Source organism: Rutidosis leptorrhynchoides, chromosome 6 (assembly GCF_046630445.1).
Source record: "Rutidosis leptorrhynchoides isolate AG116_Rl617_1_P2 chromosome 6, CSIRO_AGI_Rlap_v1, whole genome shotgun sequence".
Classification (NCBI taxonomy): domain Eukaryota; kingdom Viridiplantae; phylum Streptophyta; class Magnoliopsida; order Asterales; family Asteraceae; genus Rutidosis; species Rutidosis leptorrhynchoides.
In genome coordinates, this window is record NC_092338.1 from 437,880,800 (window position 1) to 437,901,347 (window position 20,548).

At 33.5% G+C, this 20,548-nt stretch overlaps 1 pseudogene; it reads left to right on the top strand.

The window, feature by feature from the left end:
* LOC139855302 (uncharacterized) overlaps positions 1-20,548 on the top strand; it is a 44,415-nt pseudogene that overhangs the window by 8,471 nt on the left and 15,396 nt on the right.

A 20,548-nucleotide genomic window follows, 5' to 3' on the forward strand; every position in this document is an offset into this window, starting at 1 on the left:
TAAACTCAGTATATATGAAAAAACGTTTTTTTGTGATAATGAATGTCGGAGCTGTATTAATGCCGAAAATTGTTAGAAACAAGTGCCGACAATTGAATATTGTAGAAAACAAGTGCTGAAAATTAAAGAATTCATAAAAGAAGTGACGGATATTGAAGAATGATGCCGGAAATTGTAGAATGTAGAAACAAGTGCCGGAAGTTGAATATTGTAGAAAACAAGTGCTGGAAATTAAAGAATTCAGAAAACAAGTGCCAGATAAAGAAAGAATAGGTAGAAAGAATTGAATAAACAGAATAGAAAATAGCCGAAAATTGTATGTTTTTTAACGGAAAGTTTTCTTGAATTGTACTTTGAATGATCAAAAATCAACGTAATGTTGAATTCGAGTTTAATATACGAATTAGAAGAGCTGTAGTAATGTGGTAGACAAGGTGTTGAAGAAATTAACGGAACAAATTAAAGTGTCGAAAAAAAAATTCCGGTGTCGGATACAGTAGTCGGTGTCGGAAAAATTTGCCGGTGGTGAAGATATTAGCCGAAGAATTTTGAATTAGTTGATGGGTGTGGTGAAATTAATTAGATTGACACAATGTACTTATAGTTTTACCTGAGGTCAAAATGTTACCGTTACTATATATGCTTAATGACCAAGTTTATCAGTTATTAACCATTTGATTTGATATTTAAATTAGGAATTTCTCCAAATAGTTTTTCTTCTCGCAACTAACGCTTCAAACATCAGCTCATAATTGACACGCTCTGTAAGTATATACAATCCTTCATTTTGGCTCTTGATTTATTTAGGGTTCTAATTTTATCAATGTTTACTTTATTACATTGTTAGAAGATTGATTTTGGTTAACTCTGTTGTTCCTTCTAATTACTACTATACTACACAAGGTTGAAAATAGTCTACTCCTCCTATTTTGACTTTTTTTGTCAACATACTTACTCATATTAATAACAAAAGTTTATATACAAACCTGAATTTTGTTTATTCCTATTTTGACCTTTTAGTCAACCTAATCAAATTAGTTTCATATAGTTATATGACTTAGGGTTTTAGCTCAATGATGTGTGCGAGGTGGCGTACGAAATACTATTATAGTTTACTACAAAATACTATTAAATACGATACAATTTTACACAAGTTATTTATTTATAGAATGGATATACCTAAACCTTGCTACAACACTTATAGGCAGTGTACCTAATCGTAGAGTAGTATAGTTTTTAGTAAGTCCGGTTCGTTCCACAGAGATCCAGATGATTTTACACTATATTGTTTTGACAACTATATTTGTGTGTGTGTGTGTATATATATATATATATATATATATATATATATATATATATATATATATATATATATATATAAGTATTATTATTATTATAAAAGAGAGTATTACCGTTTAATGACCGGTTTGTCAATTTTAAGTCTTATATCACAGTTAAAACCTAATGCAAAATATTATAAATAAAATAGAACTTAATTTAAAGCGTAAATAAAAATAAATGACGATATATAAAAGTGCGATAATTAAAAGTGCGATAATTAAAATGACAGTAAATAAAAGTACGATGAGATATAAAATAATAGAATTATGTTTATTTAAACTTCTGTAATCATGATGTTTGACGTTTTGATTTTAATTTATTACAATGGGTTAATTGTCCTTTGTCCTGATTTATTTGATATGTCCATCTGGTTTTGTCCATAATAGTCCATCGGTCATAATTATAAAGTGCGAGAGTCTTCGCCAAATTAACCTTATACCCGAAGTCAAATATTCCAACTAATTGGGGACTTAAACTGTAACAAGGTTTTAATACTTTGTTAATGGTTACACCAGGTTATCGACTGCGTGTAATCTAAGGTTTTAATACTTTGTTAACAATTACACCAATTACCCTTGAATGTAATCCACCCATATTTTAATGAGTCCATTGACTATTAATTGACTATTAATCCATCCCCGTCTCTGGTCAAATGAACAATTATTAGTATTTATAAATATCCCGCCCACCATACCCGATCAAGCGTATGTGGTTATATATAGATACGTCAAGTTGTAAATATCTATATAATTAACAAGATATCATTTAGTTAATCAAATATAAAGCCCATTAATAGCCCATAGTCCAATTTCCACAAGTATCGGTCTTTTGTCCAAACCCCAATTATGGTCCAAAGCTCAATAACCCCGTCTTAATATTTAGTCCAACATCACGATTACTTCGGCTTAAATAAGCATAATAATAACTTAGCTACGAGACATTAATTTAAAAACGTTGAACATAACTTACAATGAGTATTAATCGCGTAGTGTTACACGGACAGAGTTTTTACTTACAAAACCTTAAAACATTCGCTACAATAACCTTATTATTATTATTAACTTAAAATTAAAATTATAATTATAAAATATAAATATAAATATAAATATATTCTGAGAGAGAGTGAAATATATTGATTGAAGGTGTGTGATTACTCGTCGAACTGCATGGCCTTTTATAGGTGGATTTAAGTCCTGGTGTGCTCCGCGACTGCGGTTTTTTCCTTCCTCATAGCTCCGCGATTGCGGAGCTTCGATTTCCAGCTCACACAGGTTTTGGCTCATAGCTTGTCGACGTTATTTATTTAATATATAAATATAATAGATATATAACTTATATAATTATTTATGTATTATATTATATTTGTGTGCATAGTTGACTTGTAATTTTAGCTCCGTTGAGTCGCACATTGATAGTCAGTTCATGTCTTGGTTCCGGATTTTCGAACACCTTTCCGTATGCTTAGATATCTTGTACTTTGCATTTCGCGGCTTGTACTCTTGTCATTTTTAGACGTTATTCATCAATAAATTGAACTACTTGGATTGTATCTTGTACATTTGAACTTTTTGGTCATTTGCGTCTTCAAATCGTCGATTCTGTCTTTTGTCTTCACCTTTTATTATTTAAACGAATATTACTTGGAAATAGAACAATTGCAACTAAAAGCTTGTCTTTCTGGAAGGATAATGCTATAAAATATATGTTCGTTTTTAGCATTATCACTCAACAGGAGTGTGCTGGTTAATAAATGTTACATCAGACTGAGTGCTAGTTATATGAATTAGTTTCATATAGTTATATGACTTAGGGTTTTAGTTATATGAATTACTTTCATTGATTTCACTAAATTCAATAGAGTCATTTTCATCCCGAGTGTTATAATTATTCTTTTAATTTAATTTGTGCTTATACTTATATTTTTTATGATGTTAAATTTGTTTATGTAACAGGGTATGAAGTTTGACTATTTGACTTTACTTCAGTGCCAATTTGTTGATCTAACGCCTAAAAATAAAATATTCCTTTTTGTGATTATAAAGCTAGAGTTGTTTAGTTGCTTATCTAAACATCATGAAGGGTTACATTGATTACTTATAAAAAATGTTGCGTCAGCCTAGTAAGGTACATACTGCAAATTAATGGCATGTTTCTATTATGCAATATATCTAACTATGTTAGTGTAATCGGTTACATTACTACAATAATATGCATGGTCACGGTAGTGTTTGGTTTAAATAATTTGGTCAGTAGTAGTTAGTATTCATTTTATGTTAGTATTAGTTAAATAATTTGGTTTGTTAGTTAGTTTGAACTGGTATTATTTTTAGAGCGAGTATTAGGGAGAGTGGGAGTGACTCTCCGTATTATTTTGTTGAAATAATAGTATTGTTGAGCTACTTTTAAGGGAAACGTGTGTAAAGCTCTTGCTATTTAATTAGCAAGCAATTGGTGAATAAAACAAGTAGTTCCATTTTACATTCTACTTTCCTCTGTTCCATACTATATTTTTTATACGTGCCTATATTCTTCAACTTTTACTTTTGTAAATACTTAGTGATTTGTTTACATAAACTTTTGATCCAACACTTGGTATCAGAGCGAGGTTTGTAGCTTCAACTAGGTCGTGTTGCTCGTGAGAAGAAACTAGACCGGGGACAAGAAATCGTTATAGCTCGTGGTCAGAGTTTGTTTTCTTGGGTGGTGTGAAGAGTTTTTTGGAGCAGTGACCAGGAAAGTTGGAGTTGTCAGGAGTGTTGAGAGGCTGTCAATTTTGTTCGTGAAAAGAGACGATTAACCGGTGGAGGTACAAGAAAACGTGATAGCGTGTTACTGTTATGAAATTAACAGAATGAAAAATATGTTTGACAAGATAATATGGAAAATAAACCAATACACTAGAAAGGCTACATCTTGCTTCACACTCTTTAAACTCACATTACATAGACTATATATATACTAGACGTACACTAGATAGGCAACAGAATAAAACTACCTATTACTCCCACTAACTACACCCACTAACTGTTTATTTCCTTAACTCCTTTAGAATCCGCTAACAATGAAGACATATTCAACTAAAACAATTAAATTAAAACAAAACCAAATACTACTAATTTAATCCTAAATTTATAATAGATATTAACCAAACATTTGAGAGAATTCCCATCAACAGTAACATGACCAATTAATCAATAATCACCCCCTTAATTGGTGAATTTGGCCATCTCAACAACAAGTGTCCTAAATGGGAAAAGGAGGCAAATTTAGTCAAGGAGGAACCGACACTACTATAACTAACCGATTAAGGGGATGATTGTTAGTGTAATCGGTTATATTACTACAATAAGATGCATGGTCACAATAGTGTTTGGTTCAAATAATTTGGTCAGTAGTAGTTAGTATTCATTTTATGTTAGTATTAGTTTAATAATTTGGTTTGCTAGTTAGTTTGAACTGGTATTATTTTTAGAGCGAGTATCAGGGAGAGTGGGAGTGACTCTCCTTTTTATTATTTTTAGAGTAGTAGTTAGTAGTTCTGTTTTCCATTCTACTTTCCTCTGTTCTATACTATACTTTTTTATACGTGCCTATATTCTTCAACTTTTACTTCTGTAAATACTTAGTGATTTGATTACATAAACTTTTGATCCAACAAACTATACTAGTTTTACACTTGGGAATGTTTTTAGTTACATCTGTGGTTACTTACTTGGTATTTCGGACTTTAAGTAGAAATGAGCAAACCTATAGTTCTTTTTCGTACTTTGCCTATATTGCTTAGTGAAAAATTGGAAAAAAATGCTTTTCTTCTAGTAAACCCGAACTCGCTTTCCGGTTTTTCAGATGGGCTGGTAAGCAGAAGGGTAGTGGGTATAATTATTCTCATAATCTTGAATGTTACGTTTTCTTGATTGATATTTTATGTAATTGTAAAGATTGTGATAAGGTTAAGTTTGTGTTTACTGAGGTTAAGAAAAAGGGTTTCTTGATGAATGTAAAGTGTGCAAATTTATTGATAAAATCATTTGGGAATCATGGTTTAGTTGAAGAATTGTTATGGGTATGGAAAGAAATGAATGAAAACGGAATCGAACTGAGTTTATTTACATTTAATTTCTTAATAAATGGTCTGGTTAATTCAATGTTTATCGAGTCTGCTGAACAGGTTTTTGAAGTTATGGATACTTGAGTTGTAAAACCTGATACCGTAACGTATAATACAATGATCAAAGGGTATTGTAAAAATGTGGTAAAACTAAAAATGCCGTTGAGAAATTTAATCGAATGGAGGAAAAGAACATAGAGCGCGATAAGATTACATATTTAACTTTGATGCAGGCTTATTATTCAGACAATGATTATGATGTTGAGTGCAAAGAAGAATTAAACAAGGAAAGTATTTTCTTGAGCAACAAGGTCAAGACGCGAAAAAGGAAAGTTCCAGAATGTTCTTGCTTGTTCCCTAAGTTGTTTCCTTATTTTGTTTTTGCCTATAAATATGATCATATGTAACCCATAACAACGTGCACAAAATAATAAAGAAAGATCTATGGTTTGCGCCCGTGGACTAAACCCTTCTCCGTGTTTGGAGTTGGGATATAACCACGTTAAATCCATGTGTCATTTATTTATCGTTTCATGCTTTATTTTATCGTTTGTCGTTGTGGGTTTGGTGATTGGTTTAAATCACCGGTCTTGTTTGTATCCAATATTCCAACATATGATTCTTGTTTAAAACCTTAGAACAAAATGGAAGAAAACCGGTGGCGGTACTTAGTGGAACCCAAAGGGGGTATCAGTCCCACCTGGATTTTACGGAACAAAAAATTTTACACTAAAAAGAAAAAAAATTACATTAAAATAAGGTTTTTTTTAGTGTTTACCCCTGCTGACAATGAAAAATTTATTACAGTAAATTTTTACACCGCCCCGTCTGATCATATACATAGCATTGTATATGTATATTTTATTGGCTAAAGGCCAAAGGAAAAACTACGCGAATTATAATGCAAAGTTGTGGAATATTCGCTGAAAGGAAGTTCAGCGATTATGTTTTCGCATTAATACAAGACCGCGGTTTAATCCGCTGAGTTTCCGCTGATAGTTAAGTAACTCGCATACCGCGGATATTTCGATTCCTATAAATAGGGAGCTTGGCCTCTCATTTAGGGGTTGTTGATTCTCTGCCATTTTGCCTAAGCCTTTGTAATTTCCACTTGTGATCTTGCCCAAGGGATTTTTACACTGCGCAAAGGTGAATTAAGCTAATTAACAATCAAGACCGGGTCGGGGTGGTTGATCACTTGATAGTTAAAGTGAAAGATGATCATCGGGGCCCAAAATAATCATCAAACATTCCATCCTCCATTACAATCTTATTGCACTCAATCCGTAATTAAGCAACATCGCTAACTATGGATTGATCAATTGGCGCCATCCGTGGACCCGTTTTACGAATTAAACTGAAATTTTTTGTTTTATGCCGTTAAAACAATTAATTCGACGGTTTAATTTCAATCGTGTTTTTGTTGTGATGATTTGTAGGTGCATACATCTAAAATCGGCGGCGAATTGCTTGATTGCTTAGAATTATGAGTAATATTGGAAATAATAGTGGTGTAGTGGTCGCTGTACGAGCGAATGCCCAAAAAAGAGGAAAAAAGCGAAAGTCCGCTAAAATGTATCATAATTGGCAATTTGCGCCAATTAGTTTCCCGAAAATGCAGAGCGATGATTTCTCTGAAATGCCGATAATGGTATCGTGTAAAATCGCGGAAGCTGACATCACAGTCATGAAAGTCCATGTCGATAACGGCAGTAGCGTCGATATTATTTACGAACAATGCTTTGCTCAATTGCCTGAAAGTATTAAAACAAACCTGCAAACAACCGCAGTTTCGCTAACCGATTTTGCAGGAGAATCTTCATTACCTATAGGTGTTCTGCCATTAAACATCGAGTTAGCTGATGTTAATGATGACACTTTGGTGCGACAAGCGCGATTAGATTTTTATGTTATGCGAGCCTCTTCTCGCTATAACATGCTGCTGGGGAGAACCGCTATAAGTAAATTTGGAATTGTCCCGTCTACAATTCATGGCATGATTAAGTTTCCAACATATAAGGGAGTTGCCACAATATGTTCAATGAGCATTATGCCTATTTGTGCGGCTGTTAACGTAAAAACCACAGGGCAAGAACCTGTTGATGGTGCGGATGCAATGGAAATAATTAATCCCGCATATCCAGAACAGAAAATCAAAGTAGGACGCAATGTTAGTGCGGATACTAAAAAGCAAATTGTGCAATTACTTGTCCAGTATATGGATGTTTTTGCCTGGTGCGAAAACGATATGACTGGTGTTCCACGTCATATTGCGGAACACAAGCTTAATGTGAATCCAGCTCTAAAACCCGTAGTGCAAAAGCGAAGGGGCATGGCCCCAGATCGCGTAAAATGGTTGTGTGAAGAAGTAACAAAATTGGTAAGAGCTGGAATTTTGCGCGAAGTCCAATACCAATCATGGATTGCGAATCCAGTATTGGTGAAAAAACCTGATGGTTCTTGGAGAATGTGTATTGATTACAAAGATTTGAATAAAGCGTGTCCCAAGGATAATTATCCGCTTCCAGAAATTGATTTAAAAGTGGAATCTTTACATGCTTTTCCATATAAATGTTTTCTGGACGCGGCAAGAGGATATCATCAGATTCCTATGGCTCAAGAAGACGCAGATAAAACCGCATTTCATACGGGCAAAGTCATATATTGCTATATAATGATGCCTTTCGGTTTAATCAATGCGGGTGCGACATATCAACGGTTGATTGATACCGCATTTGATAAACAAATAGGGCGTAATCTTGAAGCTTATGTAGATGATTTAGTCATCAAAAGTGCGACACAAGAGCGAATCATTGAAGATATGCGCGAAACATTTGACAGACTGCGAAAAATAAACATGAAGCTTAATCCGCTAAAATGTAGTTTTGGCGAAACTGAAGGAAAATTTTTGGGATATCTTATTACAGAGCAAGGTATTCAAGCTAATCCGAAAAAGATCGCAGCTATAGAAAATATGACCGCGCTGAAAACGGTCAAAGAAGTGCAAAGTTTGACGGGAAAACTAGCCGCATTAACGCGCTTCTTGTTTAAAGCTGTCGAAAGGCAGTTGCCATTTTTCAAAACTCTGAAAGGGTGCTTGAAGCAAAAGAATTTTGTTTAGTCCAGCGAAGCAGAATCTGCGTTTCAGGAGATGAAAACGTTGTTAAAAACTTTGCCTACACTAACAGCGCCGGTTCATGGCGAAACTCTTTATCTTTATATTTCAGTAGCAAACGAAGCTTTTGGCTCAGTTTTGATCGCGGAAAGGGACAAAATACAAAAACCAGTGTATTTTGTTAGTAAAGCTCTTACGGGGAGTGAAATAAACTATGCGCCGATTGAAAAGTTTGTGTATGCGCTCATTTTAACAACGCGAAGGCTACGAAGATATTTTCAAGGGCATCCCGTGCATGTATTAACTAATCTACCAATTAGACAAGTCTTAACAAAGCCAGAGATATCTGGTAGACTCGCATTATGGGTGGTAGAATTAGGTTCTTATCAAATATCTTACCTTCCGCGTAGCACGGAAAAAGGACAAGTTATGGCGGATTATCTCGCTGAACTGTCTGGAGAGTTGGAGGTGATTAATGAGCGAACCGCACTAAAACCTGAACACGGTGAAACTTGAGATTTATTTACTGATGGTGCTTCGTGTGCAGAAGGTGCAGGTGCGGGTTTAGTTTTGGCAAGTTCAAGCGGTGAAGAGCATACTTATGCTCTGCGGTTTAATTTTGACGTAACAAACAATGAAGCAGAGTATGAGGCATTGCTTGCAGGTTTAAATATTGCGCGAAAAATGAATGTTTTTAAGTTGCTTGCATTTACGGATTCACAGTTAATAGCGAATCAGTTTAATGGATCTTTTGACGCACATGATCCCTCTATGCAAAAATACTTGCAGTTGTTGAAAGAAATGGCAATGCGATTTGAGCAATTCGAACTCGCGCAAGTGCCAAGAAGCCAAAACAAAAAGGCGGATGCGTTGAGCAAATTGGCTGCTTTAACGTTCTCGCACTTTTAAAAACAAGTATGGGTTGAGGAATTACCAAGTAAATCAATAGATAGTGACTTAATGGTAGCATCTGTTACAGAAGAACAGCAAAATTGGATGGATCCAATTTTACAATATATCCGCAGTGATATTCTGCCAGATGATGGTCGCGAAGCCCGTTTAGTAAGAGAGCGAGCACCGATGTATATCATCCAAGATGATATCTTATATCGTAAATCATATTGCGGGCCAATGATGCGTTGTGTCGGTCCAATTGAGGCAGAAATGATTATAGAAGAAGTGCATAATGGTACTTGTGCACTGCATTCAGGCTACAAAACTATCGCAGCAAAAATTATGCAAATGGGATACTTTTGGCCATCCCTATACCGCGATGTAGCAAAAATCGTTAAACGCTGTAAAAGTTGCCAAAGGCATGCTCTGCAGAATCGAATGCCGCGGCATGATATGATTCCTGTTAATTCACCATGGCCGTTTAATAAATGGGCTATTGACATTGTAGGGCCATTTCCTGCAGGTCCTGGAAATGTTAAATTCCTGATTGTCGCGATTGATTACTTTACCAAATGGGTTGAAGCTAAGGCGGTTCGCACTATTACTGGTGTGCAAGTGCGAAATTTTGTATGGGAACACATTGTTTGCCGATTTGGCATTCCGCGAGAATTGGTTAGCGATAATGGTGCTCAAATAGCGAAAGATCCTTTTAAGACATGGTGCACTGATTTAAATATTATACAAAAATTTACATCAGTGGCGCACCCACAGGCTAACGGTTTATGCGAAGTAACCAATCGTGACATAGTAAGCGGTATTAAAAAGAGATTATGTGAAAAGAGAACAGGTTGGGTAGATGAATTACCCAATGTGTTATGGGCACATCGCACAACATTTAAGAAAAGCACAGGTGAAACACCTTTTAGCTTGGTGTATGGTTCTGAGGCAGTCATTCCTGCGAAAATTCTGGTACCAACGCATAGAATAGTTAACTTTGAAGAAGAAGCAAATGATGTTGCGTTGAGCGAAAACCTGAATTTCATTGAGGAGCGGCGATTAATGGCTGCTATTAGAGAAGTGAATAATAAGCAGCAAATTGCTAAGTATTATAACAAAAGAGTGAGTGCTTTGTCTTTCGCTATAGACGAATGGGTGCTGTGAAACAATGAAGCAAGCAGAGCAGAAAAGCTTGGCAAGTTGGGTCCTAATTGGGAAGGCCCTTATCAAATTGTGGCAATTAATGCCGCAGGCTCATATAAGCTCGCGGATATGGAAGGGCGAGTTTTACCTAATGTGTGGCATGCTGTTTTGTTAAAGCGATATTATGCGTAGTTATGCGAAAAATATCAAAGATATATGTGCAAAGTGTGACATTGGATTCAAGGCATATGGCTGATATGCTTATTAGGTGTTTTTGTTTTTTATTTTTCTTGCAAGTCTTGATCACGCTTGTAGGAATTTTAAAAATAAGCACTTGTAAAAATATGCGAAAAGCTTATTTGTGAAATACAAATAGTTATGAAATGTTTTAAAGATTGTTTCATAATGATTATAGTATTTCGCAGTGTTTAAATAGCAAAGTGATGAAATTGCCCACTTTTGCATACGAATTATTGCGAAAGGAATTTTATATCCTAAGTGTTTAATTTTGCCAATGCCTAGATGCTTCGCAATGCTAATTAATTGCCTAAGGATCGTTTCGGCGGACTTAGAAGATTCATAACGTATAAGCATATACGCATACAGATTGTTTTGCAAAAGTACGCATTTATTATGTGCACAATAATATATGTTGGAAATTGCAAAGGACAAGTTTGTGTTATGAATGTTGATAATGAAAGCGCTATAAAAATAGAAGTACTTGCAAAAATAAGAAACAGCAAAATTTTATTAATAACGTCGCAGAGGCAGCTGTGTGCTGTTATACAAAGTGAGTACTAATCCTTGGTTAAGTCAAGCTTGATGATGTCATCTGCAGTGACATCTTCTTGCTCACTTATTGCGGTTATCTTGGGGAGGAGAATTTCGGCTATGCCCTGTTGAGCAACCGCGTATGCTGATTTCGCATCTTCCAGTGAGCAAAGGCGATCAGCTAATGCAGACGGTAGCGGGTCTGGCAGTGGGCAGCGAATAGCAATCTCATCCATAAATTCAACCCTCTCGCATAGCCTTAATGCGGCGACAAATGTTGAAAAATTTACAGAAACAGGCTTGGAATTGAGAATCTTTCTAGCCAGTTCAGGGAGATGTTGGCGGACCTTGGTGAACTCAAGTTCCGCAGAGGCTTTAGCAGCAAGAGCGTTGTCTCGCTCTGTTGTTAGTTTCGTCACATTCTCTGACAGTGCTTTAATGGTGTCCTGCAGTTGGTTTTCTTTCTCAGTCGCAGCAGCAACCTGTTGTTTCAAGTTATCAACGGTGGTTTTTGCTGCGGTTAGCTCATGGGAGAGATTAGCACAGCGTTTTTCGCTGTCTTCAGCTTTGATCTTCTCAGCATTATACTTTAGTTGTTCAGCTTCAAGAACATTGAAAAATTGTTCTTGACGGCATATAACGTCATATGCTGAATTGAAGCACATGTAGAAATTTTGAACAAAACTATTATGCGTGTCCAGCACAGAGAGTTTAGAGAACTCGCGGCGAAGCTCGCCGGGGATTGCTAACTTCATCTGTTGCCGCTGATCCAGAGCAGCAGCAGATGAAGCACAAGTATATCCTGCTAAACCATCAATCCGCACTCCATAAGAGTCAGGTGGAGTGCGGAACAATTCGGTGATTTGATCAAGAGTGTTCGGGCTTACAAAGAAAGGATCATCAGAAGAATCGCCTGCAAAATAACATCGTTGGTTAGTTGGTGAAATAAAACTAATGTATATTTTACGTATGCAATAACAATCCGCAATATACCAGTTTGCTGGTCCCCTTCGTGTTCCAATATAACTGGATTATCGTGAGGGGGGTCTCCTGTTGTTTATGTTTTTTGCTTTGAGAAGACGGCAGTGTTTGTAACGGCCGCTTGGTAGAGCTCGGCTTTGTATAGGGAGATTTGGAGGTTAAATCGACGATTGGAATGGGTTGCTTTTCTTTTGATGATGACGATTTAGCTTCCGGGCTTGTTAATAGTTTGGTGATCAGGGTTTTTGGATCAGCCTTCCTATCTAACTCGTTAATCTTCATTTTAAATTAAAGAAGAGCTGCAAGTAATGACTAAAATGATAAAGGTTGACTGACGAGTTGAGAAATTTTCTGATACTTTGGAAAATGAGTAGTGAATTTGTGATTTCAGGTCACAATATATATAGGCGACGGGGTTAATTATGTTAATTATCTATTGAGATAATTCAAACGGTAACATTGACTGTTATAACGGTAACAAAGATAACGCGAAATATATTTCAATGCGGATAGTGGTCAGATTAAACTGCGAATTTTTAGAGTTTATCATGATGCATTTGTTTCGCAATATGTATCATAATAAACTGGGGGGACTTGATCATATACATATGTAACATCCCAAATATTTAAGGTATTATTTTATGTAAATTTTAATTGCTAAGAAATTATATGGTAAAGGTTGTTTTATGTTAAATGGATAAAAGTTAAGTTTATTGGTTAAGTTAAGAAGGACTAATGGTGCAAAGTTAGAATTAAGGACTTCCCTAACTATAGATGTGATGGGGAGGGTTGAAATTGCTAATAGACCAAAGTTATATTAAATAAAAGAAATTAGAAATGCTGGAAATTGAATTTATTCACAAAAAAATAAAGAAACCTCCTGGTTGTATGTGTGTGTGTCGACTTGGAGGAGGAAGAAGAAGGAGATCACCAATTGATGAAATTAAACTCATGCAAGCTTGAATTTAGTGAAATCTAACACACCTTAATCACTCTAGCAAGCTTTAATCTTCCAATTTCACTCTCTTGGTGCACAATTAGGGTTCTTAAACTCTAAAAGACAAGGTATGGATTTTGTGTCTAGGTATTGCTTGTATTGTGTGTTAATGATGAGATTATGCTTAAGAAAGTTGCTATTTGTTAATTGTGCACATTTGAATAAATTAGAATGGAATTGTTGATGATTTTGGAAGTAATTACATGTATGAACTTGCATTATAGATTTATGGCATGATTATGGTGAGATTGATGATGTTCTAGTTAGATTTCTAGTCATGCACACCAAGTGTTTGTTAAAATGTCTCAATGAGAAGTTTATGTGTTCTAGCTAGAAATTGTGATGAAGGATGTTCATGTATGAACTATGGTTATTGTTGAAGGTTATAGAAATTGATTATTTGATAATTTAAGGGTGTTAGTAATGAAATTGGATTGTATGCACATTTCTTAAATAATGAAAGGATTAAAGGAAAAGTTGCATGTATTGCTAAGAAATGAACTAGTAAATGTACTTGATTAAGTTATGAAGTTTAATTGGTAATATTCTTGTTTTAGAAAAGATGAGATCAAGGCTAGAATGTATGTATGTTGTGATTAGGGGGTTAAGTAAATGTGAAAGTATATGATAGTGTATTAATACATGAAAATTGTGATTTTCGATTGAGTGATGATTAATGAGATTAGCTCGTGTATAGGTGCTAATCAAGGAAAAGAGGTTACAAGTGATCAAGGAAATTCAATTAAGCAAGGTGAGTTCATAGGGGGTAATATGGGCGGGTCAAGAGTGGCTTAGTGTTCTCGGATTGCATCCGTGCAAGAGAGAAACGACTAAGTGCACTAGTTATGTAGCTTAGATAGAACTATTGGGTTAACCTAATAGTTGTATCTATGGTTGATGTTTAGCTTAGGCAAGGTTATTACATTGCTAGTAATCTTGCCTATGGTTTGTGTTAGCTTAGACACATTAAGTGTCTATGTATGAGATGATGATAGCTTAGGCATATTTAGTATGTCTATGGTTAGCTTAGGCATGATTACTAGGTTCGGCCTAGTAAGTCATGTCTATGGTATGAATGAATTGGATCCGAATGTATGCAAGCAACCAATGGGTTGAAGGATAAGTGTTATGATTTATGCCCACATGTTTTGTGTTTTATTACTTTCCTATAACTCACTAAGTGCAAAAGCTTACCCCTATGATGTTTTATGTTTTAGGTGCTAAGGTCCATCGTGAAGGTAAGGAGCCCGTGTAAAGCGCTAGAGGAGCATTGGCATAGCGTAAGTGGTATTGCAAGTCCCTTTTTGTAATCACGCTCTACGGTTACCGCTTATTAAACGCCAAGGGCTTTGAATGAGTCATGTTTGTTATTGTTGAACTTGGGACCAAATGATGGTTTTGATTCATGAAAACACGTTTTGTTGTCTAAATGTTGTTTATAGATGGTTCACGATGTTAGAAACTGATTTCTGATGTTTGTGTATGAATTATGCAGTTTTAAATATGTTTGAGTATGATGAAAAGTGAAAAAGTTTGGTTTAAGTGAAATGTTGCAGATCAGCCCCCGGATTAGTGTTATGTCGCGCCGCGGCCAAGGGCTCCGCGCCGCGGCATATAACTGATGTTGGGAACAGAAGCAAGGCTAAGAAGTATAAATTTTCCTGTGTATTGTCGCGCCGCGACAAGGCTGGCCGCGCCGCGGCATAAGCCTTGTCCAGGCAGTAACCTTGTTTTTCAAAAAAAAAAAAAAAAAAAAAAAAAAATTTACTCGATTCAAGGCGTTAAAAGTTGGTATCAGAGCTGTGGTTTAAGGGACTTGGATAATCCACGATAGGGATTATCTAGGCTTAAACCATTGTTGCGAAAGGATAAGCGGTTTAGGACTTGCATAAGTGTTAAAGTCGTATAGTTGTGCCATGCTCCATAGGGTAGAGTCATTGACAAGACCCATAGTATAATGAATAAGATTACGAATTGGTTTATGTAAGGAGTTTGATACTCGCTAGCCATGATGTCGTGGTAGACTAGATGTGTAATGAAATGGTGTAATTGTGACAACCCGGAAATTTCCAATCAAATTTAAACTTTATCTTTATATTATTCCGACACGATAAGCAAAGTTTGTTAAGTTAAATCTCAAGAATTTTAAATTGTGTTCATACATTCATTATAACCTCGACCAAATTCAGACGATTCACGAACCGTTATATATAAATAAATATGTATATATATGTATATATATATATATATATATTATAACTTGAGAATATTAATAAAGTATTAAACGTATAATACTTTACATGATCGTATTTATTTCAATATGTTTATCGATGGAATTAGAAGATAATATCAAATTGTTGATTTATCAGATACATTATGATATGATTACGGGTCTATGTTATGAGGTCCACTGTGATTTAAGAAATCTATTCTTTTTGACAACATTCGGAAAATGGTAAAGTGATTTATAAGTAAGAACGTGAAGTGTAAATAACTTAGATGTTGGATATCGACAAGTTAAGTAACTCGACATTTTTCATTAAGATGATTTCATACGTTTATTTAACCTTTGAACTTTATCCCATGCTTCACCAACAAACTGTAATTTAATAACTTGAAACCTATTATGAATATATATGATTCTACTTTTTTAAAATATTTTATGATATAACGATTTCCATTATTTTAACCTTTAAACCAAATGATTCTTAAAAATATATTTGGTTTTAGAAAACAAAATTATTATATTTATTTGATTTAGTTTCAAACGTACAAAAACGTTTTCAGTTTAAAAAGAACTTTATTATTAAAACGTATATAACTTTTATAAATATCTAGAACCACTTTTGACAACTCATTACTTAACCAGTATGATAAAGATAACGATATTTATATTTTATTTTATTAAATATATATAACGATTTAAATTAATATTATATATATTTATACGCGTATTATACGTACATAGTTTTATACTTTTACTATACTTAAACTTTACCTTTACTTTACTTTAACTTTAATAATTCACTTTAATAATTCATGCTTTAATAATTCACTTTAATAATTCATACTTTAATAATTCACTTTAATAATTCAAACTTTAATAATTCACTTTAATAATTCATACTTTAATAATTCACTTTAATAATTCATACTTTAATAATTCAAAAATCTATTATAAATAGAATTCAATAGGTTTCATTATTTCATAGAAACTTGAAAATATTTTTCTCTAAACTCTCTCAATCGATTTACATATATATATTTACTCCGTATTATTTCAAGATATTATTAGTATACATAAAATATTACGTCAGAGTGCTGTCCGAGTGATTTTGAAATTGTTTTTCGAGTGGGATTGGATTAAGAAAATTATGGATTATAGCTATGGAGGTGATTGGTATGGTTCATGGGTATGCTCGTGAGGTCAATATAGTGTTTATCATCTCCGTTACGTCTACGTACCTTTCCTGCAATATTGAATCTCAATATTGATACGTGAGTACTCATAATTTAACTTTTACATACTAATAGTGTATCCCTGACTAGTGCTCGAGTATATAGGATTATGCATGTTTGTACTTTTGATATTGCCTTTAGTTAGGTTATGTTGAATCCTGAATTAGTTATATATGCGACTGAGATAAGGTATAAGATATGCATATCGTTGGAAAGCTAGCGAAAAATTAAGAACTTTTCATTTAGATATCGAATGATTTCGATGAACGGATTTGAAGTTATAGTCCATCGAATTTTTGTATTATTTTTAAAAATGATTATTATTATCGTCGTTATTATCGTCGTTCTAGTTTTATCTTATTATTATTATTATTATCTTTATCAATAAAAGGATTTATCATTAAAAATTGTTATTTTTTTTATTATTACTATCGTTATTATCGTTAAAGTTATAATTAGTATTATTATTATTATTATCCAATTATTATTATTATTATTATTATTATTATTATTATTATTATTATTATTATTATTATTGGTATTATTATTATTATTATTATCATTATTAATATATATATATCATTATTTAAAAATGGTTATTGTTATTGTTATTATTATTATTACTATATTATCATTAAGATAATTATTAGTATTATCGTTAATAATGTTATAGTAACTATCATTATTAATATTAGTGTAATTAAAACAAATATTTGTAACACCTAATTATTTTGATTACTATTATTATCATTATTAAGAACACGATATAAAAGACGATTAAAAGCTATTAAACGAAACGATTAGGAAATAATGGGTAAGAGTATCATGATGAAATTAAAATATTATAAGATATTGATTTAGATAAAATTATCGTTCTTATTATTTTTATCATTACTATTATTATTAAAATTATCGTTAGTATTAAAACTATCATTTTAACAAAAATTATCATTTTAATAGAAATGTCATTATTACTATAAAATATCATTATTATTATTATTATTTTAAATAGAATTATTATTTTAAATAGAATTATTATTTTAAAGATAATATTAAAAATTATCGTAAATATTAAAGTTATCATAATTAGAATTATCGTTTTATCATAATGTCATCTTAGTAATTATAAATATTGATATTTTTATAATAATAATTATTATTACAAAATAATACAACTTTTACTTACTATCATTATAGATATTATTTTATCAAATAAATATTTGATACAAACATATTTTACTACGTGTAATAACTTACTTTAATAATACGTATCATATTATCTTTATAATATTAAATGAACCCTATAAATTTTATTACTTAATATATATAAAAGTATATTTTATTATATAAATGTAATATAAAATTTTATTTATTAATAAATAAATTATATTATTTACTCTAATAAATCTTTTAAAAATATAAAACGACGATATTTAAACTATATATTAATCATGTATAAATTTTTGGAAATTATTTTGAGTCAAATTTACTTTTGTTGACTTTTGCATATTAGTCTCGAGCATTAGGATTGTGTACACTATGACTTGACCTAATTTGTTAGACAAATATTGACCAACACATAAATATATATAATTAATTTAGGTTCGTGAATCCGAGGCCAACCTTGCACTTGTTCAATGACGTTATATGTATTTTTACTACGAAATACAGTATGGTGAGTTTCATTTGCCTTTTTACCCTTTATATTTTTGGGACTGAGAATACATGCGCTTTTATAAATGTTTGACGAAATAGACACAAGTAATTGAAACTACATTCTATGGTTGAATTATCGAAATCGAATATGCCCTTTTTATTAAAGTCTGGTAATCTAAGAATTAGGGAACAGACACCCTAATTGACGCGAATCCTAAAGATAGATCTATTGGGCCTAACAAACCCCATCCAAAGTACCGGATGCTTTAGTACTTCGAAATTATATCATGTCCGAAGGAGGATCCCGGAATGATAGGGGATATTCTTATATGTATCTAGTTAATGTCGGTTACCAGGTGTTCACCATATGAATGATTATTTTTTTGTCTCTATGCATGGGACGTATATTTATGAGAACTGGAAATGAAATTCTTGTGGTCTATTAAAATGATGGAAATAAATGATTATGATAAACTAATGAACTCACCAACCTTTTGGTTGACACTTTAAAGCATGTTTATTCTCAGGTGTTAAAGAAATCTTCCGCTGTGCATTTGCTCATTTTAAAGATATTACTTGGAGTCTTTCATAGCATATTTCGAAGAACGTTGCATTCGAGTCATTGATTTCATCAAAGATTATTATTAAATCAATTTATAGTTGGATAGTAGATATTATGAAATGGTATGCATGCCTGTCAATTTTTGATGTAAAGAAAGATTGTCTTTTAAAAACGAATGCAATGTTTGTAAAATGTATCATATAGAGGTCAAATACCTCGCAATGTAATCAACTATTGTGAATCGTTTATAATGTATATGAACGGGTCCTTTCAGTTGGTATCAGAGCGGTGGTCTTAGCGAACCAGGTCTGCATTAGTGTGTCTAACTGATAAGTCGTTAGGATGCATTAGTGAGTCTGGACTTCGACCGTGTCTGCATGTCAAAAGTTTTGCTTATCATTTCTAGTCGGAAATCATCTGCTTATCATCCATAGGAAATTACCTGCTTATCATTATTAGTCTAGACACGTCTTGCTACATTAATTGCATGAGTAGTGTATAGACAAACTTCATATCTTAGCGTATCTGCTAAATCATATCTTATCGTATCTGTTACTTTAAACTTTACCTGACATACCCCGCAAATTCCTCCGTAATCTATGAAATCTTTTGATCTCTATATATAGTTATCCTATGTAAATAGAATACCACCCGATAGCCGAAAAATCATTTTTATATCGAAAATCCTTTATCCAATCGTACGAAATAGAATTTGTCATCAGTTCAAGTCACTCGGATTCTGAAATGGAATCTCACTCAAGCTCTGAAAGCAGTGTGACCGGAATGGATCAACCAATCAGTCATCACCTATTCTGGATGAATTGGGGATGGGTTCGTAGCCTCCTCAATCATTGGAAACAAGAAGAAGGCGATCCTTTCTATCCACCACATTGCCCTCTTGGCGAAGAACCTGAAGCACTTACCGGCGAACCTGTTCGAGACACCATTTTCTCTCTCATTTCCAGGGTATCTAGTCACGATTATATACTACATCAAATTCTAGATTTTATTTATCCGCTCGTTCCGACCGACAATCATCCTGGAATAATAGAAGAAGTCAACGAACTTCGCGCTCGGGTAGTGGCTTTGGAGAATATGGTGCAGAGATTACAAACACCAGCAGCAGCACCAGCAGCATAACCAGTACCACCATCATCAACGCCAACAGTACCATTACCACCTCCAACCATAACCGCGTTGTAAACCTCAACTTCACAATCTGTCCCACGAGCATCAACGTCATACGCACCATAGATACCAAGGAGTGCCAACAACAATAACTGACGAAGTATTAATTCATAACTTCATTGGAGAAACATTCCGCGGCGATTATATAATCTCTAAAGTCTTAGAGATTATCTAATCTAGCCCTAACCATAAATCAGTTAAGCGAACCAAAATGATAGAAGGAAGAGTAGAAACCCTGACAAAAATGGTGTGTGATTAACAAGTTAAACTTGTTTTACCAACAGCATCAACAGTACCGTCAACTTCACCAGCATCGTTAGTACAGTCAACATCAGA